An 11097-nucleotide genomic window follows, 5' to 3' on the forward strand; every position below is an offset into this window, starting at 1 on the left:
AGTAGTAGTTTCCGATGCACATCTGGATGCATTCTGTAATCTGTTTACCTTCAAAGTGTTGATGAAACACAGAAATTGCCTCGGGATTGAATTTAACTGTCATCATGCGCATTTTCCTCCATGGGAGCAATGTCTCAATCAGTCTACGCTTTGATCGTTCCCTGGAAGACAAGTAGTAGTTTCCGATGCACATCTGGAGGCATTCTGTAATCTGTAAACTATCAGAGTGTTGTTCAAACACAGAAATTGCATCGGGATTGAATACAACAGTCACCATGCGCACTTTCCTCCATGGGAGTAATGTCCCAAACAGTTTACGATTTGATCGTTCCCTGGAAGACCAGTAGTAGTTTCCGATGCACATCTGGGGGCATTCTGTAATGTGTGGACTATCAGAGTGTTGATGGAACACAGAAATTGCATCGGGATTGAATACAACAGACCCCATGCGCACTTTCCTCCATTGGAGTAATGTCTCAAACAGTCTACGCTTTGATCGTATCCTGCGAGACAAGTAGAAGTTTCCGATGCACATCTGGAGGCATGCCGTAATCTGTGGACCTTCAAAGTGTTGATGAGACACAGAAATTGCATCGGGATTCAATACAACTGTCACCATGCGCACTTTCCTCCATGGGAGTAATGTCTCTAATAGTCTACGCTTGGATCGTTCCCTGCAAGACCACTAGTAGTGTCTGATGTACATCTGGAGGCATTCTGTAATCTGTGGACTATCAAAGTGTTGATGAAACACAGAAATTGCCTCGGGATTGAATACAACAGTCATCATGCACATTTTCCTCCATGGGAGTCATGTCTCAAACAGTCTACGCTTTGATCGTTCCCTTTAAGACCAGTAGTAGTTTCCGATGCACATCTGGAGGCATTCTGGAATCTGTAAACTATCAGAGTGTTGTTCAAACACAGAAATTGCATCGGGATTGAATACCACAGTCACTATGCGCACTTTCCTCCTTGGGAGTAATGTCTCAAACTGTTTACGCTGTGATCGTTCCCTGCAAGACCAGTAGTAGTTTCCGATGCACATCTGGAGGCATTCTGTAATCTGTGGACCTTTTAATTGATGATGAAACTCAGAAATTGAATCGGGATTGAATATAAAGGTCACCATGCGCACTTTCCTCCATGGGAGTAATGTCCCAAACAGTTTACGCTTTTATCGTTCCCTGGAAGACCAGTATAGTTTTCGATGCACATCTGGGGGCATTCCGTAATCTGTGAACTATCAGAGTGTTGATGAAACACATATATTCCCTCGGGATTGAATACAACAGTCACCATGTGCACTTTCCTCCATGGGAGTAATGTCATAAACAGTTTACGCTTTGATCGTTCCCTGTAAGACCAGTAGTTGTTTCCGATGAACATCTGGGGGCATTCTGGAATGTGTGGTCTATCAGGGTGTTAATGGATCACAGTAATTGCACCGGGATCGAATACAACAGTCACCATGCGCACTTTCCTCCATGGGAGTAATGTCTCATACAGTTTTCGCTTTGCTCGTTCCCTGGAAGACCAGTAGTAGTTTCCGATGCACATCTGGTGTCATTCTGTAATCTGTGGACTATCAGAGTGTTGATGAAACACAGAAATTGCATCGGGATTGAATACAACATTCACCATGTGCTCTATCCTCCATGAGAGTAATGTCTCAAACAGTCTACGCTTTTATCGTTCCCTGGAAGACCAGTATAGTTTCCGATGCACATATGGGCATTCTGTAATCTGTGTACTAACAGAGTGTTGATGAAACACAGAAATTGCATCGGGATTGAATACAACAGTCACCATGCGCACTTTCCTCCATAGGAGTAATATCTCAAACAGTCTACGATTTGATCGTTCCCTGCAAGACCAGTAGTAGTTACCGATGCATATCTGGAGCCATTCTGTAATCTGTGGACCTTTAATGTGTTGATGAAACACAGAAATTGCCTCGGGAATGAATACAACAGTCACCATGCGCACTTTCCTCCATGGGAGTAATGTCCCAAACACTTTACGCTTTTATCGTTCCCTGGAAGACCAGTATAGTTTTCGATGCACATCTGGGGGCATTCTGTAATCTGTGGACTATCAGAGTGTTGATGAAACACAGAAATAGCATCGGGATTGAATACAACAGTCACCATGAGCACTTTCCTCCATTTGAGTAATGTCTCATACAGTTTACGCTTTGATCGTTCCCTGGAAGACAAGTAGTAGTTTCCGATTCACATCTGGTGTCATTCTGTAATGTGTGGAAAATCAGAGTGTTGATGAAACAAAGAAAGTGCATCGGGATTGAATACAACAGTTACCATGCGCACTTTCCTCCATTGGAGTAATGTCTCAAACAGTTTACGCTTTGATCGTTCCCTGGAAGCCCAGTAGTAGTTTCCGATGCTCATCTGGGGGCATTCTGTAAAGTTTGGACTATCAGAGTGTTGATGAAACACAGAAATTGCATCAGGATTGAATACAACAATCCCCTTGTGCACTTTTCTCCATGGGAGTAATGTCTCAAACAGTCTACGCTTTGATCGTTCCCTGGAAGACAAGTAGTAGTTTCGGACTCACACCTGGTGTCATTCTGTAAACTGTGGACTATCAGAGTGTTGATGAAACACAGAAATTGCATCGGGATTGAATACAACAGTCACCATTCACACTTTCCTCCATGGGAGTAATGTCTCAAACAGTCTACGCTTTGATCGTTCAATGCAAGACCAGTAGTAGTTTCCGATGCACATCTGGATGCATTCTGTAATCTGTTTACCTTCAAAGTGTTGATGAAACACAGAAATTGCCTCGGGATTGAATTTAACTGTCATCATGCGCATTTTCCTCCATGGGAGCAATGTCTCAATCAGTCTACGCTTTGATCGTTCCCTGGAAGACAAGTAGTAGTTTCCGATGCACATCTGGAGGCATTCTGTAATCTGTAAACTATCAGAGTGTTGTTCAAACACAGAAATTGCATCGGGATTGAATACAACAGTCACCATGCGCACTTTCCTCCATGGGAGTAATGTCCCAAACAGTTTACGATTTGATCGTTCCCTGGAAGACCAGTAGTAGTTTCCGATGCACATCTGGGGGCATTCTGTAATGTGTGGACTATCAGAGTGTTGATGGAACACAGAAATTGCATCGGGATTGAATACAACAGACCCCATGCGCACTTTCCTCCATTGGAGTAATGTCTCAAACAGTCTACGCTTTGATCGTATCCTGCGAGACAAGTAGAAGTTTCCGATGCACATCTGGAGGCATGCCGTAATCTGTGGACCTTCAAAGTGTTGATGAGACACAGAAATTGCATCGGGATTCAATACAACTGTCACCATGCGCACTTTCCTCCATGGGAGTAATGTCTCTAATAGTCTACGCTTGGATCGTTCCCTGCAAGACCACTAGTAGTGTCTGATGTACATCTGGAGGCATTCTGTAATCTGTGGACTATCAAAGTGTTGATGAAACACAGAAATTGCCTCGGGATTGAATACAACAGTCATCATGCACATTTTCCTCCATGGGAGTCATGTCTCAAACAGTCTACGCTTTGATCGTTCCCTTTAAGACCAGTAGTAGTTTCCGATGCACATCTGGAGGCATTCTGGAATCTGTAAACTATCAGAGTGTTGTTCAAACACAGAAATTGCATCGGGATTGAATACCACAGTCACTATGCGCACTTTCCTCCTTGGGAGTAATGTCTCAAACTGTTTACGCTGCGATCGTTCCCTGCAAGACCAGTAGTAGTTTCCGATGCACATCTGGAGGCATTCTGTAATCTGTGGACCTTTTAATTGTTGATGAAACTCAGAAATTGAATCGGGATTGAATATAAAGGTCACCATGCGCACTTTCCTCCATGGGAGTAATGTCCCAAACAGTTTACGCTTTTATCGTTCCCTGGAAGACCAGTATAGTTTTCGATGCACATCTGGGGGCATTCCGTAATCTGTGAACTATCAGAGTGTTGATGAAACACATATATTCCCTCGGGATTGAATACAACAGTCACCATGTGCACTTTCCTCCATGGGAGTAATGTCATAAACAGTTTACGCTTTGATCGTTCCCTGTAAGACCAGTAGTTGTTTCCGATGAACATCTGGGGGCATTCTGGAATGTGTGGTCTATCAGGGTGTTAATGGATCACAGTAATTGCACCGGGATCGAATACAACAGTCACCATGCGCACTTTCCTCCATGGGAGTAATGTCTCATACAGTTTTCGCTTTGCTCGTTCCCTGGAAGACCAGTAGTAGTTTCCGATGCACATCTGGTGTCATTCTGTAATCTGTGGACTATCAGAGTGTTGATGAAACACAGAAATTGCATCGGGATTGAATACAACATTCACCATGTGCTCTATCCTCCATGAGAGTAATGTCTCAAACAGTCTACGCTTTTATCGTTCCCTGGAAGACCAGTATAGTTTCCGATGCACATATGGGCATTCTGTAATCTGTGTACTAACAGAGTGTTGATGAAACACAGAAATTGCATCGGGATTGAATACAACAGTCACCATGCGCACTTTCCTCCATAGGAGTAATATCTCAAACAGTCTACGATTTGATCGTTCCCTGCAAGACCAGTAGTAGTTACCGATGCATATCTGGAGCCATTCTGTAATCTGTGGACCTTTAATGTGTTGATGAAACACAGAAATTGCCTCGGGAATGAATACAACAGTCACCATGCGCACTTTCCTCCATGGGAGTAATGTCCCAAACACTTTACGCTTTTATCGTTCCCTGGAAGACCAGTATAGTTTTCGATGCACATCTGGGGGCATTCTGTAATCTGTGGACTATCAGAGTGTTGATGAAACACAGAAATTGCATCGGGATTGAATACAACAGTCACCATGCGCACTTTCCTCCATGGGAGTATTGTCTCAAACAGTTTACGATTTGGTAGTTCCCTGGAAGACCAGTAGTAGTTTACGATGCACATCAGGTGTCATTCTGTAAACTGTGGACTATCAGAGTGTTGATGAAACACAGAAATTGCATCGGGATGGAATACAACAGTCACCATGCGCACTTTCCTCCATGGGAGTAATGTCTCAATCAGTCTACTTAAGACCACTAGTAGATTCCGATGCACATCTGGAGGCATTCAGTAATCTGTGGACCTTCAAAGTGTTGATGAAACATAGAAAGTGCATCGGGATTGAATACAACAGGCCCCATGCGCACTTTCCTCCATTGGAGTAATGTCTCAAACAGTCTACGCTTTGATCGTTCCCTGCAAGACACGTAGAAGTTTCCGATGCACATCTGGAGGCATTCTGTAATCTGTGGACTTTCAAAGAGTTGATGAGACACAGAAATTGCATCGGGATTCAATACAACTGTCACCATGCGCACTTTCCTCCATGGGAGTAATGTCTCTAACAGTCTACGCTTGGATCGTTCCCTGCAAGACCACTAGTAGTGTCCGATGTACATCTGGAGGCATTCTGTAATCTGTGGTCTTTCAAAGTGTTGAAGATACACAGAAATTGCATCGGGATTGAATACAACAGTCACCATGCGCACTTTCCTCCATGGGAGTAATGTCTCAATCAGTCTACTTAAGACCACTAGTAGTTTCCGATGCACATCTGGAGGCATTCAGTAATCTGTGGACCTTCAAAGTGTTGATGAAACATAGAAAGTGCCTCTGGTTTGAATACAACAGTCATCATGCGCATTTTCCTCCATGGGAGTAATGTCTCAAACAGTCTACGCTTTGTTCGTTCCCTTTAAGACCAGTAGTAGTTTCAGACGCACATCTGGAGGCATTCTGTAATCTGTAAACTATCAGAGTGTTGTTCAAACACAGAAATTGCATCGGGATTGAATACAACGGTCACCATGAGAACTTTCCTCCATGGGAGTAATATCTCAAACAGTTTACGCTTTGATCGTTCCCTGGAAGACCAGTAGTAGTTTCTGATGCACATCTGGAGGCATTCTGTAATCTGTGGACGTTCAAAGTGTTGATGAAACACAGAAATTGCATCGGGACTGAATACAACAGTCACCATGCGCACTTTCCTCCATGGGAGTAATGTCTCAAACAGTTTACGCTTTTATCGTTCCCTGGAAGACCAGTGTAGTTTCCGATGCACATCTGGGGACACTCTGTAATCTGTGGACTATCAGAGTGTTGATGAAACACAGAAATTGCATCGGGATTGAATACAACAGTCACCATGCGCACTTTCCTTCATGGGAGTAATGTCTCAAACAGTCTACGCTTTGATCGTTCCCTGCAAGACCAGTAGTAGTTTCTGATGCACATCCTGAGGCATTCTGTTATCTGTGGACCTTCAAAGTGTTGATGAAACACAGAAATAGCATCGGGAGTGAATACAACAGTCACCATGCGCACTCTCCTACATGGGAGTAATGTCTCAAACAGTTTACGCTTTTATCGTTCCCTGGAAGACCAGTGTAGTTTCCGATGCACATCTGGGGACATTCTGAAATCTCTGGACTATCACAGTGTTGATGAAACACAGAAATTGCATCGGGATTGAATACAACAGTCACCATGCGCACTTTCCTCCATGGGAGTAATGTCTCAAACAGTCTACGCTTTAATCGTTCCCTGCAAGACCAGTAGTAGTTTCCGATGCACATCTGGAGGCATTCTGGAATCTGTAAACTATCAGAGTGTTGATCAAACACAGAAATTGTATCGTGATTGAATACAACAGTCACCATGCGCACTTTCCTCCATGGGAGTGATGTCTCAAACAGTTTACGCTTTGATCGTTCGCTGCATGACCAGTAGTAGTTTCCAATGCACATCTGGAAGCATTCTGTAATCTGCGGACCTTCAAAGTGTTGATGAACCACAGAAATTGCCTCGGGATTGAATACAACAGTCACCATGCGCACTTTCCTCCATGGGAGAAATGTCTCAAATAGTCTACGGTTTGATCGTTTCCAGGAAGACCAGTAGTAGTTTCCGATGCACATCTGGAGGCATTTTGTAATCTTTGGACCTTCAAAGTGTTGATGAAACAAAGAAATTGCATCGGGATTGAATACAACAGTCACCATGCGCACTTTCCTCCATGGGAATAATGTCTCTAACAGTCTACGCTTTGATCGTTCCCCGCAAGACCAGTAGTAGTTTCCGATGCACATCTGGGGGCACACTGTAATCTGTGTACTATCAGAGTGTTGATGAAACACAGAAATTGCATCGCGATTGAATACAACAGTCACCATGCGCACTTTCCTCCATGGGAGTAATGTCTCAAACAGTCTACTTAAGACCACTTTTAGTTTCCGATGCACATATGGAGGCATTCTGTAATCTGTAAACTATCAGAGTGTTGTTCAAACACAGAAATTGCATCGGGATTGAATACCACAGTCACCACGAACACTTTCCTCCATGGGAGTAATGTCTCAAACAGTTTACACTTTGATCGTTCCCTGGAAACACCAGTAGTAGATTCCGATGCACATCTGGGTGCATTCTGTAATGTGTGGACTATCAGAGTGTTGACGAAACACAGAAAGTGCATCGGGATTGAATACAACAGTCACCATGCGCACTTTCCTCCATCGGAGTAATGTCTCAAACAGTTTACGCTTTTATCGTTCCCTGGAAGACCAGTATAGTTTACGATGCACATCTGGTATCATTCTGTAATCTGTGGACTATCAGAGTGTTGATGAAAAACAGAAATTGCACCGGGATTGAATACAACAGTCACCATGCGCACTTTCTTCCTTGGGAGTAATGTCTCAAACATTCTACGCTTTGATCGTTCCCTGCAAGACCAGTAGTAGTTTCCGATGCACATCTGGAGGCATTCTGTAATCTGTGGACCTTTAAGGTGTTTATGAAACACAAAAATTGCCTCGAGTTTGAATACAACAGTCACCATGCTCACTTTCCTCCATGGGAGTAATGTCTCAAACAGTTTACGCTTTTATCGTTCCCTGGAAGACCAGTATAGTTTCCGATGCACATATGGGTGCATTCTGTAATCTGCGGACTATCAGAGTGTTGATGAAACTCAGAAATTGCATCGGGATTGAATACAACAGTCACCATGCGCACTTTCCTCCATGGGAGTAATGTCTCAAACAGTCTACGCTTTTATCGTTCCCTGCAAGACCAGTAGTAGTTTCCGATGCACATCTGGAGGCATTCTGTAATCTGTGGACCTTTAAAGTGTTGATGAAACACAGAAATTGCCTCGGGATTGAATACAACAGTCACCATGTGCACTTTCCTCCATGGGAGTAATGTCTCAAACAGTCTACGCTTTGATTGGTTCCTGGAAGACCAGTAGTAGTTTCCGATGCACATCTGGAGGCATTCTGTAATCTGTGGACCTTGAAAGTTTTGATGAATCACAGAAATTGCATCGGGAGTGAATACAACACTCACTATGCGCACTTTCATACATGGGATTAATGTCTCAAACAGTCTACGCTTTGACCGCTCCCTTTAAGGCCAGTAGTAGTTTCCGATGCACATCTGGAGGCATTCTGGAATCTGTAAACTATCAGAGTGTTGATCAAACACAGAAATTGCATCGGGATTGAATACAACAGTCACCATGCGCACTTTCCTCCATGGGAGTGATGTCTCAAACAGTTTACGCTTTGATCGTTCGCTGCAAGACCAGTAGTAGTTTCCAATGCACATCTGGAAGCATTCTGTAATCTGCGGACCTTCAAAGTGTTGATGAAACACAGAAATTGCCTCGGGATTGAATACAACAGTCACCATGCGCACTTTCCTCCATGGGAGTAATGTCTCAAACAGTCTACGGTTTGATCGTTTCCTGGAAGACCAGTAGTAGTTTCCGATGCACATCTGGAGGCATTCTGTAATATTTGGACCTTCAAAGTGTTGATGAAACACAGAAATTGCATCGGGATTGAATACAACAGTCACCATACGCACTTTCCTCCATGGGAATAATGTATCTAACAGTCTACGCTTTGATCGTTCCAAGCAAGACCAGTAGTAGTTTCCGATGCACATCTGGAGGCATTCTGGAATCTGTAAACTATCAGAGTGTTGATCAAACACAGAATTTGCATCGGGATTTAATACAACAGTCACCATGCGCACTTTCCTCCATGGGAGTAATGTCTCTAACAGTTTACGCTTTGATCTTTCCCTGCAAGACCAGTAGTAGTTTCCAATGCACATCTGGAGGCATTCCGTAATCTGCTGACCTTCAAAGTGTTGATGAAACACAGATATTGCCTCGGGATTGAATACAACAGTCACCATGCGCACTTTCCTCCATGGGTGTAATGTCTCAAGCAGTCTACGGTTTCATCGTTTCCTAGAAGACCAGTAGTAGTTTCCGATGCACATCTGGAGGCATTCTGTAATCTTGGGACCTTCAAAGTGTTGATGATACACAGAAATTGCATCGGGATTGAATACAACAGTCACCATGCGCACTTTCCTCCATGGGAATAATGTCTCAAACAGTCTACGGTTTGATCGTTTCCTGGAAGACCAGTAGTAGTTTCCGATGCACATCTGGAGGCATTCTGTAATATTTGGACCTTCAAAGTGTTGATGAAACACAGAAATTGCATCGGGATTGAATACAACAGTCACCATGCGCACTTTCCTCCATGGGAGTAATGTCTCAAACAGTCTACTTAAGACCACTAGTAGTTTCAGATGCAAATCTGGAGGCATTCTGTAATCTGTAAACTATCAGAGTGTTGTTCAAACACAGAAATTGCATCGGGATTGAATACAACAGTCACCATGAGAACTTTGCTCCATGGGAGTAATGTCTCAAACAGTTTACACTTTGACCGTTCCCTGGAAACACCAGTAGTAGATTCCGATGCACATCTGGGTGCATTCTGTAATGTGTGGACTATCAGAGTGTTGACGAAACACAGAAAGTGCATCGGGATTGAATACAACAGTCACCATGCGCACTTTCCTCCATGGGAGTAATGTCTCAAAGAGTTTACGCTTTTATCGTTCCCTGGAAGACCAGTATAGGTTACGATGCACATCTGGTGTCATTCTGTAATCTGTGGACTATCAGAGTGTAGATGAAACATAGAAATTGCATCAGGATTGAATACAACAATCCCCTTGTGCACTTTTCTCCATGAGAGTAATGTCTCAAACAGTCTACGCTTTGATCGTTCCCTGGAAGACAAGTAGTAGTTTCGGACTCACACCTGGTGTCATTCTGTAATGTGTGGACTATCAGAGTGTTGATGAAACACAGAAATTGCATCGGGATTGAATACAACAGTCACCATTCACACTTTCCTCCATGGGAGTAATGTCTCAAACAGTCTACGCTTTGATCGTTCAATGCAAGACCATTAGTAGTTTCCGATGCACATCTGGAGGCATTCTGTAATCTGTTTACCTTCAAACTGTTGATGAAACACAGAAATTGCGTCGGGATTGAATTTAACAGTCATCATGCGCATTTTCCTCCATGGGAGCAATGTCAAAATCAGTCTACGCTTTCATCGTTCCCTGGAAGACAAGTAGTAGTATCCGATGCACATCTGGAGGCATTCTGTAATCTGTAAACTATCAGAGTGTTGTTCAAACACAGATATTGCATCGGGATTGAATACAACAGTCACCATGCGCACTTTCCTCCATGGGAGTAATGTCCCAAACTGTTTACGCTTTTATCGTTCCCTGGTAGACCAGTATAGTTTCCGATGCTCATCTGGGGGCATTCTGCAATCTGTGGACTATCAGAGTGTTGATCAAACACAGAAATTGCATCGGGATTGAATACAACAGTCACTATGCGCACTTTCCTCCTTGGGAGTAATGTCTCAAACAGTGTACGCTTTGATCGTTCCCTGCAAGACCAGTAGTAGTTTCCGATGCACATCTGGAGGCATTCTGTAATCTGTGAACTATCAGAGTGTTGATGAAACACAGATATTGCCTCGGGATTGAATACAACAGTCACCATGTGCACTTTCCTCCATGGGAGTAATGTCTCAAACAGTTCAGGCTTTGATCGTTCCCTGGAAGACCAGTAGTTGTTTCCGATGAACATCTGGGGGCATTCTGTAATCTGTGGACTATCAGAGTGTT

This window comes from Schistocerca gregaria, unplaced genomic scaffold (genome assembly GCF_023897955.1).
Source record: "Schistocerca gregaria isolate iqSchGreg1 unplaced genomic scaffold, iqSchGreg1.2 ptg000066l, whole genome shotgun sequence".
NCBI lineage: Eukaryota > Metazoa > Arthropoda > Insecta > Orthoptera > Acrididae > Schistocerca > Schistocerca gregaria.